Source organism: Cavia porcellus, unplaced genomic scaffold (assembly GCF_034190915.1).
Source record: "Cavia porcellus strain 051 isolate PalLab524CR breed Dunkin Hartley unplaced genomic scaffold, mCavPor4.1 scaffold_35, whole genome shotgun sequence".
Classification (NCBI taxonomy): Eukaryota; Metazoa; Chordata; class Mammalia; order Rodentia; family Caviidae; genus Cavia; species Cavia porcellus.
The window spans coordinates 1,794,896-1,814,574 of record NW_026947518.1 but is presented as its reverse complement, the minus strand read 5'-3'; the positions used below and the strand labels follow the sequence as shown (position 1 = coordinate 1,814,574).

Genomic DNA, 19,679 nt, shown 5'->3' with positions numbered 1-19,679 from the left:
CTAGCTGGTATTGGAGCTCTAGCATTTATTGTCATGATAACAATTTTTCCATATTTTGTGAGAACTGTTGTTGGGCAAATGAGAAATGTGCGTTTGGACTTGAAACCTTTTAAGTTAGAATCAACTGCTAATGAAATTGCCATGCGAGGCTTAGTCTAAGAAATAAGGGGGATACTTTGGGAGCAGCAGCCAGGGGTCCCGCAGTGAACCGGTGTGGGAAACCACACACTGAAGCTGGACCTCAACCAGTTCCTCATCCTGCAGTGACCTCAACCTTCTAGACAAAGCATCGCGCTGATATTAACCTGGGAATAGCTTCATAACATAAAAAATAGAAGTTTCTCATGGGCCCAAGAAAATGTTTACCTCCTGGGTTGCACAACATAGAAGTTTCTCACGGGCCCAGGAACATGTTTACCTTTGCTGTGTGCACAAGAAAGTGTCCTGAATTGACTTGTACTGCTGTTTGTTTTGAAACATTATAAAAACTCTGTAGTCCTTCAATAAATCGCCTTTTGCCTCCTGAGCAACTGGTCTCCCTGTGTCTTCAGTCTCTCACCTGACTCCTTCCCTGCGCTGGCCGCGGCACCTGCCACCTGGCACCTGGCGCCCGAACTTGGGGCTTGGAATATAAGCATTCAGAACGTTTTTCCAGTGGAAGCAGAATCGGCAGTTCCTAGAAGACCGCTGCTACAGAGGACCTGAGTAAGTGAAAAGTGAAAGTAGCAGGGAGTGGCATATAGGCAGGGATTGAGAATGGGTCATCAGAAATGGACCTTTTTGAACAAGTTATTTCCTCTTGGTTAAAGAGCAGGGGCATTCATGTAGGGAAGCTTCAATTTCATAGGTTTGTTAATTTTTAGCAGCAGCCAATCAGTGATGAAGAGGCGGGCTGTAAGAACTATCCAATCAGGAGGGCCAATGAAGGCTGTCTCTTCCGGTGTCATGGCGTCAATTGCAAGGCCAAGGCCAAAAAGGGAGTACTAGATGTTTGCTAGACAACTGTTTTTTGCTTCTGTTCTCCGTGGACTGCTTAGAGAAAACCTGGGTGACCTCCAAATTACGCAATGGTGATGATATGGGATGGGAGCATTGAAATGGGGTGGAATCCGTTTGAGACCAGTTAGAAGTGGTTAGAAGGGTTTGAGGGTTTAGTTCAGCAGCATAAGCACCTGCCTTGAAAGCAGGCAGTCATGAGTTTGATCCCCGTTACTGATAAAAAGTAAAAAGACCAAAAAAAAAAAAAAAACAGTAGTGAGAAGCAGCTGTTCTGTGTAGAGCCTGTGTTGTTAGCCTCAGACCCTGAGGTGCTCTAGTGCTAGCAGGGAGTCATTCTGTGTCGCTTTTACCTCTCGCTGGGGTCAGGATATTTCTGGGTCCCTAGAATGTTGTCGCCACTGTGATATCACCAGGCCACAATGCCATTTTTGAAATCGCCTGCTGCCCTTGCTCCTCCAACAGTCTGGCCCAGGACAGGGCATGAGGAAACCCTGATTCCTAAGTGTTTTCAAGCTGGGTGCAGCTGTAATAAGCTACGTGTCTGCTCTCATTCCTGTCAGCAACAGATCTGAAAGCCATAAGTTTATAAATGTCTGTGCTGTGGGACCTCATAGCCACAGCTGCTCTCCTTAAACTTATGCATTTATGTATTTTGTGATGGTCTAAATTTTTACTATGTTCTCATATTTCCATGCTCATTAAAGGTGGAGGCAAAGGTTCTGAGAATTCAAAGATGTGTAGTGATGTGCCTCAGTGGAGTAAGGCTTCCCAAACACCGGATGAACTGCTGTGTATTATACAGAACAATGCAAAGAATTTCTAAACATACTTGATGTGACACATGTGCTCATAGACGATGTTTGGGAGAACATCCGTAGAGGTTTAAATTTTGAGAAAAATGAAGCAGATATAAATTTGTCATCAAGGGCAGGGAAAAGTGTGTTTACTAAGGACAAATTCCAGAAAGGGCTGCCTGTTAAATTCTCCTTGAAAAATGCCTAAATTTAGTCATTTGCATTAACATATATATACACGTGATATCCTTCTGAATGGAAAGGAATATGGGTGTCATATCTGAATTAAGAGGTGATTTAATAGCTTGGTTGATCATATACATTGTTTAAATATGGAAATGCTCTGTAATGGACTTTACTAATTCATGTAAAGAGATGCCCTAAATTGAAATTGTGCAGGGAAATCAGTAGTTAAGGCATGAATGCTCTTCTGCTTAGGGTGGATCAGACAAGCTTGGAAAGGATGTGGAAGTGACTAGCAGGGCACAGTGTGCCAATAGCAGGACGTACAACAGAGAGGGTCTTCCCTGAAAGTCAGGTAGTTCTTAGGGTAAGCATGAAGTTAAAGTTGGCTTATGGTTTCTTCCTTGAGGTGAATAACACCAGCTCTGGTAAGAATCAGTATTCCACATCCTTGTCAACCCATGAATTCTGTGTTCTTCACTTGAGATCTAGTTTTGATTATCTTTAATTATGACTCAGTGTCATGAAGGTGAAATTTGAATTTTTTTTTAACAGGGATCGAACTCATGATCTCAAGCTTGTTAGGAAGGTGTTCATGCTGCTGAGTTAAATACCCAGCTCTGAAAGTGTTTTCTGTATACTATGTATGATATAAACATTGTTCCTCAGAAAATGTTGAATATTATGGAATTGTTCTATATTGTATGGATATAATTTTTAAAGCAAACCAAAGGTGTCCTATGCAGTCACTTTTCAAGTTTCACATTGTCTTTGAGGTGTCTCAGTCAGGGTTTCTGTATTTCAGACAGCTCTGTAACTTAGGCTAGCCCCAAACTCTAGGAAGATCTCCTGCATCAGCCTCCCAAGATATATTTCTTATATCTGAATGGAGAGTGATCACTTGGTGATCACTTGGTGACACTGAGCTATAATTTGAAACTTGTACCTGGTTTCTTTGTTTATACATTTTTTACATACAGCAGTTTTCCATGAACATTTGAGTTATTATTTATGTATCATATTTGATGTTATTTATGTTTTGTTCTATGAATCCAAATTTAAATATCAAAATGCTGCTTAAGTATATTAAGAACAAAGGACTCAGTGGCCTAAATGAGATTTGAAGAGATATCATTGTTAGTGCATCAAAGTGATTCATGAGATATTTGTCTGCCTCTGTGTTTATGGATGCTGGTCCTGCAGACTTTTACTATGAGCTCTGCTTTAGAGACAGTGCACAGGGACTCTTGCAGTGACTCAGCATAAGAATCAGTGCTCCTATTTGGCTGTTGGATTAGCTGTGAATTGCAATATAGCATTAAATTTGCTGTCTCAAAAAATGTGTATATACAAAAATTAATCCCCAAGATGTGGAATTAAGATTTGAAGAAATCAGTCTCCATTCAGCTGTTTTGTTTGGTTTTATTTGTTTAGTTTAGTTTTGTTTTATTGAGACAAGTTTTCTCTATGTATATGAGCTAGATTTGAACACTTTATGGAGCACAGAATTGCCCTAACCTCAAAGCAGCACTGCTATCTCAGCATCTTGAGTATGGGATTATAGATATGTGTGTTTTTACCCTAAAAAATATTGAGACTTGTAACTTAGCTGTGTTGTAGGTTGGCTTAATAGATGCCATCTTGAGCTTTGCATTTAACTAGTGCCCTTGTATTTCACTCAGAAAAATGGAAAATCACTGAGAGTATAAGTCCCAGGAGAAAAGCAAAATGAGCTGTACCCAAAGAAAAAAATTATCCTACTCAACAAAAGAAGCTGAATAGAGTTGTCATTCAAAAATTATAGGATTCTAGCTAAATGATTTCCAACAGGATCTTCTTGTGATTCTATCTTTAAAACATCTCTAACTTTCCAGTTCAGAGCCTCTTGTTTAGATCCTGAAATGGGGTTAGGGTTTCTGTATGTAAGTGGTGCTGAGCCCAGATAATGAAATTCCACATTTCTCAATTGGGTTGCTTGGCTTCCTATATTATTGTTCACAAAATCACCTTGAGCTGCAGAAACCTTACTGACACAAGCAAACCTCAGGATTAAATGACAGTGCCCCTGGAGTGAAAGAATAGTAGTGAAAAGGAGAAGAGAAAAAGACAAATGCCATGTGCTATAATGCCCACCTCTTTTCCACAGCAATGAAGAAGCTGAAACAGGAGAATGGCCATGTATTCAAAGACAGCCTAACCTACATAGTGAGTGCAAGGCTGCCCAGAACTCCAAAGTGAGACTATGTCTTTAAATCAAAAAGTAAAATGAAAAAAAACCAACCAGTTAGACAGAAAGACTATTGAAAACAAACAATAATAGAGCTGAGTGAAATTTGACTTATGTAAAATGGGAATTATTGAATGATGCTGCAGAGGAAAGAAGGCCATGTAGTGGCATCCAGGAGGCAGTGACAAACACATACTTAGGAATGGCACCTATTGTGCTACAGGACAACAGTGACCTCCTTCCTCCAATACATTTGCAGTTCATTAGACTGAGGAATTCTAAAAGCTCATTGAAATTTTAAACTCAGGGCAAACAAGCAGCTTGAAATTCTGGCTTTGGAACAATGCCTTTAGCAGACATTTCATATTTAAATTGAGATAAGAGAAATATAATCCTGCCCTGTTTGATATCAAATGCATCAAGTTTAATGACTAACAACACTGAGAAATGAAGTCATAAACCAAAAAAATTTCAAAAATTTTCTTAGAAAAAAAGAGAGAAGAATAGCCCTGAATTATCTGGATTGGTCTTCGGTGTTTAGACCTATTGTCAGGGGTCATTTATACAGGAAAGTCACAATGTGGGTACAGTGTGCATCTCAGACTACAATCAATCTATAAGCTTATAGCTGCTTAACTAATGTTATTCAACAAGGAATAAGTCAGCCAGAAAAGGTATGTGGAAAGAGCCAAGGCACTTTGTGCGAACAATAGTCCAGTTGTTCTGGTCATTGAGTATGGTAATTGATGCCTATCAGGACTTCCTGGAGGGGGTGGTGGTAACTGTAGTACATTTCAAGCTGTTGTTTTTCTCTTCAGGAGCATGTAGACCTAGTCACTGCATCTTCACATTCAGGTCGGGCTTTCTTCAGCTGTGCCTGTAGCACTGATTGTTGTATTTAGTATTTTGCATTGACTATTTGAGGTTCCAGTTCCTCTCTGATTGTATATCAATTTCTGTCTACCTTGACATCCTTTGCTAAAATCACAGTTCTATTTGAATGAATAAACTGAAATATTCATTAATACAGGCCAGGGATTTAGCTCAGGAGGCAGAATCGCCTGCCTGGAAAGTGTTAGGTTGTAGCTTTGATCCCTGGTACCTAAAAAAAAAAAAAATGTAATTTAAACCGCAAGGAAAGAAAATAATTTCATTTGTGAAAATGGAAGTTTACAAAATTTATAACTAAATATGTCAATGGCAAATTAAACATTGTTAATAGTCATATTTACTATCTAAAGTTGTTGGGTCTGGGGATTGAGCGGAGGTATACAAGGAGCTGCCTGGAGAGCACAAGGTCATGAGTTCAATCCCTCATACAGAAAAAAAAATCACAGTTGTCAACGATGCAGTGCTGTGAGCACATTTATTGAAATGGATACTTGGTATTTAATAGGCTCAATGTTTCTTTTGTGGTCTATGAAATACCTGCAGATAACATGGCAATCACAGTGAATGATATACTGTCCATTATAGGATTGCTATTTTCTGAGTTGTCTTTATTTTTTGTTTTCCCACATAATTGAAAGTTGAAAATGTTGGCTGGTGCTAGGTGGAAAAACTGTGATAATCATTTTTTCAATTTAATGATATATTTCCCTATATTCATTAAGAACATTTTATTTGCTACAGTTACTCCAAATCAAATTGATAAACAATTCTTAAATTTACAGGCAGCTGAGTTAGTTAGAAATAGAGGCAACCATACCATGATATAGTGGAATGAAATTCCTGAACTTCTCTGTCTGGTATGAGTTTGTGTTCTCTAAAATGCAAGAATGAATTTTAGGAACAACAGAGTTGAAAGGCGGAATATATATATTGAGAGAAAGAAAGTGAAAGTCTTTTGCTCTAAATAGGATAGTTTGGAAGTGGGAGGTGGAACCAGAGGACTTTTACCTTGAAGTCACTTTCCTCTCCCCTATTCAACCTACCTGTGGCCAGAAAAGCATCTCAATCAGGTACTTGCATATCAGCAATGCCAACTTTAAGCAGCGCCCAAGTCAAAAACTATATGTATGCTGCCCACATACTTCCAGAAAAGAAAGCCAGACCCCCAGTGGTCATGGGGTTCTCTCCATGGTCTTAGAATAAAGGCCATTTTGAATTTATATTCTCTTCTTTACTACACCAAAAATAATATCAGAAAGTTTCTGTCTAAGAGAAACAGGAGGGATTCTGAGCCAGTAGCAAAGGACTCTGATTTTATACAATAAAATCATGTGGTGAGTGCGATAGCTGGGACCCCAGCATAAAATGCAAGGAAGCAAGAAATTAAAATTTGGGGAACAAATACTTTATTTTAGGCCATTTTAGGTGACGCAATCTCAGGGAGCCAATTTGTAGATTGTGTGCCTTATAGCTAAAAAGGTTGTATTTTAAAGCTGAAAACCACAGGAATGTTGTGAACTTTGACCCAGTTTGATAACTTTCTTGTAGTTAAATATTTCTTAGGGCCAGTACATTGTATTGCAGATAGGCTGAAGGGGGGGATTACAAGAAACTGAAACTTAAAGCTTTTATGGGAAATGGAGACTTAACCTAAGAATGGGGAGGGGAGGGTTATTTACAAGGAGCTGAAACTTAAGTCTTTACTGGAGATGGAATTTTAATCTCTATTGAAATGGCGCATATAGAACAGGAAGGGGGCACATCGGTTTGAACTAAGTTACAACAGTGAGATAGGTTTAAAGTGGGTTAGATTACTGAGGTTACTGAGGAGGTAAATTAGCACAATAGAGAAGCAGAATATAAGAAACGTAAAAGTGGCCTTTTATTTAAACAATGTGGAGAGGAGCCCACAACCACCAAGGGTTTGACTCCCCTCTCCCTGGACTAACTATGGGGTTTTGTGGTTGTGATAACTCAGACCCCGGAATAAAATCCAAGGAAGCAAGAAATTAAAATTTAGGGAGCAAAGGTTTTATTTTAGGCCAGACCTGGCAAGGTGTCTCCGGGAGCAAATTTGGAGACTGGACACCTGACAGGAATTAGTCAGGGCTTTTATCTTGTACATCAACAAACAGCTGCTGGTCACAAAATGCAAGGAGGGGGATGGGGTGTCGTGCACTACAAAACAGAAACATAGGTGCATTACATTTCATGGGAAGAGCAAGATTCGGGTAACAAGTTTTCCTGTAAACAAGCAAGTTTAGATAATAAGAAATCCTGTTTTCCTCAGCAGAGACTAGAAGTCTAGCAGTGATTAACAATTTCTGTTACGTTATCTTAGCATCACATGTGTTATTTGTAGAGAGCAACAATGGTTAACATATCAATTAGGTATTTACAATTCTTTACACAGGAGAACATTGATTAACATATTAATTAGGTCATCCAGAGGGGGAAGGGAAAAACACATATACAGTAAGGCCAAGTTACAGGTATTGCTATGATACAAAAATAATGAAGCTCTTTTTCTAGAGTACAACAGAGGTATATGTGACTTTTGAGTGGATGTGGTGCTTGGAGGGGACATTGATGTGATGCAAGGAGCTGATGGGAATTTTCTTTAGGGCCCTGAGAAAGAAAGAGGAAGTTGTAATCAAGGAGAAAAGAGGAAGTGGCCACATGAGTAAGCATCCCTGATTTTGCCTTCTTCCACCTTGAACCACCACCATGAGGTTCTATAATTGTTTCTAGGGCAAAACTCTTTCAAGTCATCCTTCAGTTTCAAGGAAGAAATCAAAACAATGAAGTTTTGCCACCTGTCTTCCTCTATGGCTGGTAGTAAACCCTTCATAAGAAATACTGTTAGTCATTTCCTTAATGCATTTTAGATACCATAACCAAAATTACAGATCATTTCATTTTCAGAAAACAAAAGTAGCACTTAAAGTCAGTGATAAAGCCCTTCAGTGCAAGCATCCCTGGAAAGGTGAGATCAACATTGTAGAATACAAACTACTACTGATTTATCTGACTTCAGGAAAGAGAAAAATTTATAATGATATTCCTATAGAGTAATGAATCTCCTGGTTTAATATGTTTGGTATGAGTTTGTGTTCTCTAAAGTCAAAGAATAAATTTTAGGAACAACAGAAATTAAGAGCACAATATACTTATTGAGAGAAAGAAAGCTACCTGAGAGAGAGAAGGGGTCCTGAGCATGATGCCAAACATTGTCCTTCTGGGGACCTTTATAGAGTAAAATCATGTGGTGAGATGAGTTTAAGGTGGGGAAAAATCGGAACTTATAATCCAGATGGGCATAAGATGGGACAGAGCTATGGTAGCCAATAAGATTATAAGTTCATGTAAAGTTGCTTAAATTGGGAAAAAGAGGGAAAGGGAGTCACATAGAAAGCAGGCATTCTTAGGAAGCAGTGACTTTTCCCTTAGGGCTTTGGGAGGGTGACTCCTGACTTCATCAGGATGATAGGAAATATTTAAAATGTCAGTCCTTAGGATAAGCATACTTTTCTTTGAATGGTGACTCCTGACCTCCTCAGAGTGCTATGGGACTATTTAGAATATCAGTCTTTAGGATATGGATGAATTTGCTTATCATTTGTCTTGAGACTTGGCCCATAGCATGAGGTGTCAGTCTTCCCCATAGTTGCACAGTGTCTCGTCTCCTGCATGGACTCCTTGGAGGACCTAGCCCTGCCTTATGCCAATACTATTTAAATAACTCAGGTGCCTGTAACAGTACTGTTTGGATAATTGATTAGAGATGTCTTGTGCTGTGGGTGAATGATCTGTGGATTACAGTGTGCAGTGTATATACCAGTGTTGCCCCCTGATTGACATGTTTTTAAATTTAATTTTAGTTGTTGTGTTCTTTTTTCACTGAAATAGAATGGATTTGAAAATTAAAAGCCTGAGGTAATGCTCTTCAGTACAAACACTCCTCTGGTCAAGCTGAGATCACCACTGTAGAAGAACGGCAGCTCCTGAAGTCTCTGCACTACAGTCTATAATTTGAGATCCTCTCTTGCAGGGAGGGGTTTCTTTCCCTGTTGATTCTTGACTCAGAAGGAGAGCAGTAGAGCAGGAGTCAATCAGTGATGAAGACACAGGCTATATGAACTGTCCAATTTTCAGGCCATTGCTGGCTGTGACTTTTGTCTCTTCTGGTATCTCAGCATGATTTACCTTTTCTGAGTACGATACTGGTAGCAAAACACTTGCTGCATCTCATTTAGTACTTTCGATGTTCTGTGGCCTGATTAGCAAAGAACCTGAGAGATCCTGGAGCCATGAAATGGTGAGGTTGTGGATGGGAGCCCAGAGTTAGGGTGGATTTGGTGAAACCAATTACAAGTATGTAGAAGTAATTCCTGTTTCTGGAACCTCAGGTATTTAGTTAGCTTCAGCTCCTGAGGTCCTCCAGCATTGGCCATGGGTCATTCACTCTCCCTTTTGCCTCTTGCTGTTGGCAAGGGTGATTTGGGGTCCCCAGAACCCTGGCTTCACTATTACAGCAGCAGACTCAAGTATCATCTTTGGAATTCACTGCTGGCCTAGAAACTCCACAATCTTAGGCATTGGAAGGAGCTTGAGAAGATGATGCTTTTGGTAGCTTGTAGAGCAGTAATGAGCTAGGTCTCTGCTCTCTTTCCTCAGAATAGAAGATCTGGAATGTCCAAAGTTTATTAATGTCTGCAATTCAGGGTCTCATTGCCACAATGGTTCAACTTAAACATGGGCTTTTTTGTATTTATAGTGATCTCCTCAATTTATAGTATGTTCTCATATTTCCATCCTCATGACAGGTAGTCGCAAAGGTCCTGATAATTCAGAGATGTGTAGTAGTGTGCCTCAGTGGAAAAAGGCTTCCCAAACAACTCATGAACTCCTGTGTATTATACAGATCAGTGCAAAATAATTTCTGAACATACTTAATTATTTAGGTGGCACCCTTGCTCACAGACTAGGTTTGTGAGAACAGCCATAGAGTTTTGAAGTCTGAGAAAAATGAAGCAAATATGAAAGTGTTATCAAGGAAAGGGTAAAAATTTGTGGAGGACAAATTCCAGAAAGGGCTACCTGTTAAATTCTCATCGAAAAATGCTGAAATTCAGGCATTTGCATGCACATATACACGTGATATCCTTCTGAATGGAAAGGAATAGGTGTGTCATCTCTGAATTAAGAGCTGATTTAGTGTCTTGGTTGTTCATAGACAGTTTAAATATGGAAATGCTCTGCAATGGAATTTATAAAGTGGTGTAAAGGAGAAGCTCTAAACAGAAATTTTGCAGTGATATCAATAGTTAGGCATGAAGGGTTTCCTGCTGAGGATGGATCAGAGGAGTGTGGAAAGAATGTGCAAGTGACTGACAGAATTCAGGAAGCCAATAGCAGGACATACAACAGAGAGGGTCTTCACTGAAATTCAGGTAGTTCTTAGAGTAAGTGTAAAGTTAAAGTTGGTTTCTGATTGCTTCCTGGAGGTGATCAACACCAGCTCTGGCAACAATCAGTATTTCACATCCTTGTCAACCCATGAATTTTGTGTTCCATACTTGAGATCTAATTTGAATTATGTCTAATTATGCCCCCAGTGTCATGAAGGTAAAATGTGCATTTTTTTTGTACCAAGGATCAAACTCATGACCTATGCTTTCCAGGCAGGTATTCATGCCACTGAGCTAAATACCCAAGTTTCTCTTTGTTGTGTGGAAGATATCTACATTGTTTCTCATAAAGTGTTGAATATTGTTGGAATTTTCCCATATTGTATGGCTATAATTTTTAAAAACAAACTAAAGGTGTCTTATGCAGTCTCTTTTCAAGTTTCACTTTGTCTGTGGGGTGTCTCAGTCAGGGTTTATCTACTTTAGACAGCTCTGTAACTTAGGATAGTCCCAAATTCAAGGAAGAAGTCCTTCACCAGCCTCACAAGATATATTTCTTATACCTGAATTGCAAGTGTTGCTTGGTGACAGTGAGCTATAAATTACAGCTTCGGCCTGGTTCCATTTTATATACTTATTTTTTAAAAACAGCATTTCCACTAACATTTGAGTTATTATTTGTATACCATATTGGAGGTTATTTATGTTTTGTTCTATGAAGCCAAATTCATGTTTCAAAATGCTGCTGAAGTACATTAAGAACAAAGTACTCACTGGCCTAAATGAGATTTGAAGAGACATTATCTGCAGCCTATCAAAGTGATTGATGAGATTTTTTTTTCCTTTTTTCAAATTTTGAAAGTGGTAAAATAAAACAGAACAAGGCAGAATAAGGCCAACTAAGATCATACAGTGAAATTGGTACACAACTTCACAACAGGTTACTGCGATAACAGTAATACGTATCACAGTATATTTTATTATCTTTATAATAGTTGTTCTTTCAAACACATATATCAAAATGAGATGAAATACAGAACATTATAGTACTTATCAAAACAGAATTTTTAATAGAGCAATACCATTAATCAGAATAGAGTAAAACAGTAATAAAAATATTTGCCTTCAAAGAGATAGTAGAAGGAAGTTCCCCTTATTTTTTATGGTCTGCTTCCCAGGAGACACTCAGATTTCTGTTCCCCATTTGCTAACAGGGGGTGACAGGAGAAGAGGGGTAGGGAAGTGGGATGTTTGATTCTAGGCCCTGCGTCAGTAGGTTTACTATTGCTTAGTAGGGAGACAGCTGGTTGTTTGGTTTCACAGCATCCTAAGTTCCCACATGGCGTGGATCTCAGGAGCTGCTGCTGGTTCTCCCCTGGAAGGGCCACATTCTGCCAGACCGCCACTGCTTACCAGGGAGAAGTGTTGCTTGCTTGCCTTCCAAGTGTCTAAATTACAGCATGGCATGGATCTCAGGAGCTGCAGCTGGTTTGCCCCCTGGATGGGCCACAGTCTGCCACACTGCCACCACTTACCAGGGAATGGAGGTGCTTGCTTGGCTTCCCAGTTGATTGATGGGATATTTATCTGTCTCTGTGCTTTGTGGATGCTGGTCCTGCAGGCTTCTCACTGTGAGCTCTGCATTAGAGACAGTACACAGGGAATCTTGCAGTGACTCAGCACAAGAATCAGTGCTCCTATTTCACTGTTACAATAGCAGTGCATTGCAATCTATCATCAAATTTGCTGTCTTCAAAAATGTGTATATACACAAAATTTATGACCAAGACATAGATTTAAATTTGAAGACATCAGTCTTCATTCAGCTGTTTTGTTTGGTTGCATTTGTTTATTTTTGTTTTGTTTTATTGAGACAAGCTTTTATATGTATATCAGCTGGATTTGAATACCCTATGGAGCCTAGAATTGCCCTGAACTCACTGAAACCATCCTGCCTAAGCCTTTTGAGTGCTGGCATTATAGATATATACCACCACACTTTGCTTTTGATTGAGATTTGTAGGAGAGAATTTAAGATATGCCAAACTTGGTGTCTCAACCTTCATGTGAGAAATATATGTGTGGTCCTTTAGGAGGTGGTGACCTTTGAGGATGTGGTTGTGAACTTCAGCAATGAGGAGTGGACTTTGCTAAGTCCATCCCAAAAGAACCTCTACAGAGATGTGATGGGCGAAACCTTTAGGAACATGACTGCAATAGGTAAGGACAAAATACTTTTGTCACTCATGCTGTCAGAATGTTGTATGTCGCTCATCAGTGCTGTTTCATTAAACACAATGTGAAAATATTTTTAAAAATAACTCAGACCTGGACACATTATATCATAACTCTAAACAAAATCTATTAATTTGTATGTATTATTCTAATGAGCACTGGTATTTCTATGTCTACAATTCAGGAGGACTTGGGAATATCCAGGAACCTGAAAAAGAATGCAAAATTTACTGGAGATCCTTAAGGTAATTCGCACTCATAAGGAGAAGGAATGTTCCTGAGTAATTAGTGAGTTAGTAGAAAAATACCGCCAAAGAAATGAGGCACCATTCAATTTATTGTCAGTAATATTCTCCGAAGATGTATAAGGAGTTATAACATTCTCCCTTCAGTTTTTCTACCCATATATACATGTGAATACAACACATTCATCATCTAAACATTACTAAGATTGCAATAGAATTTGAAATAAAATGGAGTTCTTGTGTTTCCAAGCCATGCTCATAAAATCAGCCATTCTGACTAAAATTCTTAGAAGGCTGGTAGAATGTTAAGTGCACTCATTCTGAATATCAGTGTGCAGTTGTCTCTAGAAATTGATCCCCTCATACTTGTCCTGGATATATTTTTAAAAATTCAAGGTGCACATAAAATACTGGTACATGCTTACTCATTTACAAAGCAGATCAAGGTATAATAGATCAGGACTTGAAGAAGCTTAGCTATCTATCACTGGATTTGTGGAGAAGGAAAATGTTAATAGACTCTCTGGAGGGTGCATTCTTGTAAACCTAGCACACTAGGAATCAGCTTTTGCAGAATGGCAAATTCAAGTTCAAACTTCACAGCTTAATGATCAGTGAAAATCACTTAAAACACATTTTAAAAGCTATAGATTTTATGCTAATAGCTGTTGTTCATTCCCAGCATGGAAAAGAAAAAAATGTCTTATATAATGTCAAAAAATAAATAATATATTGTCATTTGTCATAAGAAATAGGTGGTTCTTTCTCCCATCAATTCGGTGAAATAGCTCAGCTATAAAACCTAAAAGTTCACAGGGTACATTTTAGATGAGAAACCAAAATATAAATTGTGGAATGAAATGAAAGAGTTAATAGAGAAAAGTAAGACTGACCATATGGAAAAGGGAACTGCAGGCTAAGGACAGAAGGGAGATTGTGATGGGGAAACATATCAGAATGATCTGTATGTGATACACATATGTACCCATGCCCAAAGTGAAGGTAAAGATTCTGCATTTCAAAAGGTACCACATTTTAAGATTTCCAAATGTGTACCAGTCTTTTGGGAATGGTTGTTTTCAACATGTCTTACAAGGCCATTCTGTTACTTCACGGTCAGAATTTCTTAGAAGGCATTAAAAACAGAACTTGACATTAATGCAGTCATAAAACTGAGACCCATTTCACTGTGTGTTTCTTTTTTTTATTTAATGTGAGAAAAGACTAAAAAAACCAAAACAAGTAGAAATGATACCACTTTCAAAGTGAAAATAAACAGTAAGAAATCTAGACAATGATTACATATGCTACTCATAGAAATAGTTAATGAAATACAAAAGTGAAACTTATGAAGTGGGGATAAACAGCGAGACTGCAAACAGTTTTGTTCAACTCTGCCATAAAAACTTAGTAATATGGTTATCAATCCGATATGTGATTTTTTTTTACAGAAATGACAAGCTAGGGAAATCCTATGGACATACATCTTGGAATCAGTGTAAAGAATTATTCCCTTGTACTGCAGAAGGTAATGTGAATGTGAAAGAAGCAGAAACACACCACAATATTCAGATCCATGAAAAATATTGCAGTGGAGAGAAATCCTATGTATGTGAGCAATGTGGAAAACAGTTCACCAAATCTGGACATTGTAAGCAACATGACATAATTCACACTGGAGAGAGACCATATGTATGTAAGCAATGTGGGAAAGCTTTTAACACAAGGGGATATTTTAAGAAACATGAAAGAATTCACACTGGAGAGAAACCCTATGTATGTAAGCAATGTGGGAAAGCTTTTACCCGACATGGACATTGTAAGCGACATGAAAGAATTCACACTGGAGAGAAACCCTATGTATGTAAGCAATGTGGGAAAGCTTTTACCCGACATGGACATTGTAAGCGACATGAAAGAATTCACACTGGAGAGAAACCTTATGTATGTAAGCAATGTGGGAAAGCTTTTAACAGACGGGGAGGTTGTAAGAATCATGAAAGAATTCACACTGGAGAGAAACCCTATGTATGTAAGCAGTGTGGAAAAGGTTTTACCAATTCTGGACATTGTATGCAACATGAAAGAATTCACACTGGAGAGAGACCATATGTATGTAAGCAATGTGGGAAAGCTTTTAACACACGGGGAGATTGTAAGAAACATGAAAGAATTCACACTGGAGAGAAACCCTATGTATGTAAGCAATGTGGGAAAGCTTTTAACACACATGGACAGTGTAAGGAACATGAAAGAATTCACACTGGTGAGAAACCATATGTGTGTAAGCAATGCGGGAAAGCTTTTACCCAACATGGACATTGTAAGCAACATGAAAGAATTCACACTGGAGAGAGACCATATGTATGTAAGCAATGTGGGAAAGCTTTTAACACACGGGGAGAATGTAAGAAACATGAAAGAATTCACACTGGAGAGAAACCCTATGTATGTAAGCAATGTGGGAAAGATTTTAACACACATGGACAGTGTAAGGAACATGAAAGAATTCACACTGGTGAGAAACCATATGTGTGTAAGCAATGTGGGAAAGCTTTTTCCCGACATGGACATTGTAAGCAACATGAAAGAATTCACACTGGAGAGAAACCTTATGTATGTAAGCAATGTGGGAAAGCTTTTAACAGATGGGGAGGTTGTAAGAATCATGAAAGAATTCACACTGGAGAGAAACCCTATGTATGTAAGCAATGTGGGAAAGATTTTAACACACATGGACAGTGTAAGGCACATGAAAGAATTCACACTGGAGAGAAACCTTATGTATGTAAGCAATGTGGAAAAGATTTTAACACACATGGACAGTGTAAGGAACATGAAAAAATTCACACTGGTGAGAAACCATATGTATGTAAGGAATGTGGGAAAGCTTTTACCCGACATGGACATTGTAAGCAACATGAAAGTTCATATTCAAGATAAAACCAGTGTATATAAGCATCATGAGAATTTTTTGACTACAATTACATATTGCATAATGCATGAAAAACTTCACACTGGGCAGAAAACTTATATATCTAAGGAATGTGGGAAAGGTTTCAGCAGAAATGCTCGTTGTCCAATACATGAAAAAAATTTACACTGTTGAGAAACCCTGTTTATGTGAAGAATGTGGGAAAGCTTTCACCACACATGGATTTTGTAAAATACATCAATGACTCCAAACTGGTCGAGAAACCCTATGCATATAACAATGTGGCAAAGCTTTTACCACATACAGTCATTGCAAAACACATGAAACAATTCACACTAGGATTAATCACTGGCTACGTAAGCAAGTGGAGACACTTTCAGCATCCAAATTGTAAGTGAAATACATGAAGAAACTCACACAAGAGATAAATCCTATGTGTTATGGGAATACTCTCATCACACATGATCATTGTTACATATCTGAAAGAGCTCACTGGATCCTATGTGCATTAACAGTGTGGAACATATGGCAATCCATGTTTGTTGTTAAATACATAGAAAAAGCAGCACTCTTCAGATAGTTTAGATCTAAGTTTATTTTAAAAATTCCAAGTAGACCTGAAGAAATAATCAATACAGAAGTTTGATGTCAATATTTCTTCACGAATTTTCCAGAAATGACAAATCTGAAGTGGAGCTCTACTCAAGTACACATTTTGTATGGGTTTCAGTTAATCACTTATACCTCTTTAGATTTTTTAACGTGTCTTTGTGCTTCAACATGGCATCTTGTAATTAAACATGGTGAACTGAAATGGGCTTTTTACTTTCAAGTATGGATAGTGTCTATGTACTTAAAATTTTGTCTTTAAAACTTAATTTTCATATTTTTGTGAATTTTTATTTAAAGAAAAAAACCAAAAAGTGTAGAAATAATACAGAATTTCTGAAAAATAAACAATAAGAAATCACTAGTTGATTAATTACAAAATGTTATTTTAGAGGTAATTGTTCAAGTTACAAAATTAAAGCATACAAAGTGATATTCAAATAATGATACTGCGAACAATTTACCTCAGTGATCCAAAAAAACTTATTAATATGCTTATCTGTTCTACAAACTTGTTTTTTATCTTAAAGATGGTAAAGTTAAACATGACAAAACAGAACAGTTCATAAGGAAACAAGTTAAGGAAACAGGTTTCAAAGCAAGTCCACTGAGATGTTCATTTTCTATCTTAATGTCTCTAGTTTTCTTCCAATTAGCTGTTCCCATCTTGAGAAGCATTGAATATATACTGAACATTATAGAACTAATCAAATAATTATAGGATGATGCAGGCTTTTTTGAACTTCAAGACTGATGTTGGGGAAGTTGATAATGATTACCATAATGTGTCTCATTCTCTTCATAGTAGATGTCTTTATTTTTATGTATGCTGAAACTGAACATAAGAGACTAAACTAATATCACTCTGAACAGTGAATAATAGTATCCTGAGAAGGAGAAAGGTGAGGAATTGCCTAAAAAAAGAAGGCAGAGGACATTGTTAAAGTGTATCAGGATTTAAAAGCTACAGTAGTTCTGTTGCTCTGTTTAGTTTGATTATATTTTGTTCTGGTCTGTCTACTCACATTGGATTTGAGGGCACAGAGAGGTAACCCAAAATTAGCAGGTTATACCATGATGGTAACTGTCCTTAATTTCCTATTAACTAAAACTGAAACCCTATATTACTTACATTGTCTTACTATGACTGATCTTATTGGAAGCAGGTTTGTTTGAATATTATTTGGCCTTGACTGATTTTATTCACATTTGGTATGCTTGCTGGTATCAAGTCCAAGAGCATAGGCCACTACTCTGAAGATGATAATATGTGAAAGATATATATTGGGGGGCTGGGGATTTAGCTCAGTGGCTTAAGCCCCTGCCTGGCAAGTGTTAGGTAATCAGTTTGATCCCCAGTACCAAAAAATAAATAAAAGATATAAATTCCAGGTTTAATTTTTTTTACTTAAAGAGAAAAAAAAGAACATAAAAAACAAAGCAGTAATAGAGTACAAATCATACAGAATTTCAAGAAAAAAATACAGTAAGAAATCACTAGTTAATAGGTTACATATTGTCTTCTTAGAAACAGTTGTCCAAATTATAAAATTAAAGCATATAAAGTGAACATTCCTACAGCGAGATTCCAGACAGTTGCATTCAATGAACCAACAAAGCTCAGTAATATGGTTTTCCTTCCTACACACTCAAACAGGCAATTATATCTCTTAGACTACCTTCCTTTCCTCTCTTCTTCACAATTACATTTACACTTTTGGGTTTTTTTTTTTACTCCCATAGTACTTATTACTTTTTTTTGAAGAGAATAAAACCTCAAGTTAGTTAAAAAAAAAAACAGAGTTGGTTAGAACATAAGGATGGCCATAGTACTTGATGCAAAAATAGAATATCAGGTGATCAAAAATGGTTACCATTGTGCCTCTTGCTATTTTTTTAAAAAGTTGCTATATCATCAGGTATAATAGAATTGATCAAAACAGTACAGAACAAGACCAATAAAATCTACACTGGAGACCTTACAGGATTTCAAAAGAAGATAATAGTCAAACCATAATGGGCATCATAGTAAATCTTATTGCCTACAAAGTGGTTGCCTATACCCTCAAACTTGATACTATCAAACAAAATAGAATATAGTAATCTCAGGCAGAAAAAGATGGGGAGAGCAATACTGGGGTTAAAATCAGGTTAACAGGAAAACAAAAAAGGTACTATAATATATCCCGCTACTTTTTAATTTAGTTTTATTTTAATTGAAAAATAAGAAAACAGAATAATTTTTTAAAACGGTGGAGATAGAGATAAAAGAGACATTGTCATAGAACAACACAGGTCAGAACTGCACAATTAAAGCATTTTGTTTCACCACCAGATAATCTAACATAATAGTAGTCACCATAGTGCCTCTTTCCTTGAATTGTTTGAGTGTAATGTCATATACTATAGAATCAATCATATCAAGACAGTGTGAAGCCATTCAAGAGAATGAAAGAATTACAGGGTATTTAGAGCCAGTTAACAGAAAATGGACAACGATTTCTATATTATCTCTTTGCCTGTGAAAAATTTTATTTATACTATCACATACAGTAAAATATATTAAGATACAACATGTTAAAACCAGTGGTAACATGTACAACAGCTTGATGGGAGTTCCAAAGAAGATGATATTAAATCAGCACTAGCTTTTATGATGTGTTATTTTCTTCAGAATAGGTATTCATACTATCACTGATACTAAAATCAAAAAACCCAGGGTAAAACCATTGCACTTAATACCATGTTGATTGTACTACAGTTGCTTTGTAGTATAACTTCAAGTCAGGGATTGTGGTACCTCCTGCCTTGCTTTTGCTGCTTCTAACTGTCCTTGCTATTCTAGGTTTCTTCTCATCCCAGATGAATTTTAGGGATGATTTCTCAAGTTCTATGAGGTATGTTGATGGTATTTTTATCGGGATTGCATTGCATCTATATAAAAGTTTTTGGAGAATGGCCATTTTCACAATATTTATTCTTCCTATCCATGAGCAAGGGATGTCTTTCCATTTTCTGAGATCATCTTCAATTTCATTTTTCAGTGTGTTATAATTTTCCCTGTATAGGTCTTTCACTTCTTTCGTGAGAGTAATTCCTAAATATTTCATTTCTTTGGTTGCTAATGTGAAGGGTGTGGCCTCTCTTATT

General features: G+C 37.4%; 1 pseudogene; it reads left to right on the top strand.

The window, feature by feature from the left end:
• The first annotated feature begins 914 nt into the window (after nt 1–914).
• Nucleotides 915–18,080, top strand: LOC134474691 (zinc finger protein 670-like; annotated as a pseudogene).
• Nucleotides 18,081–19,679: the final 1,599 nt, after the last annotated feature.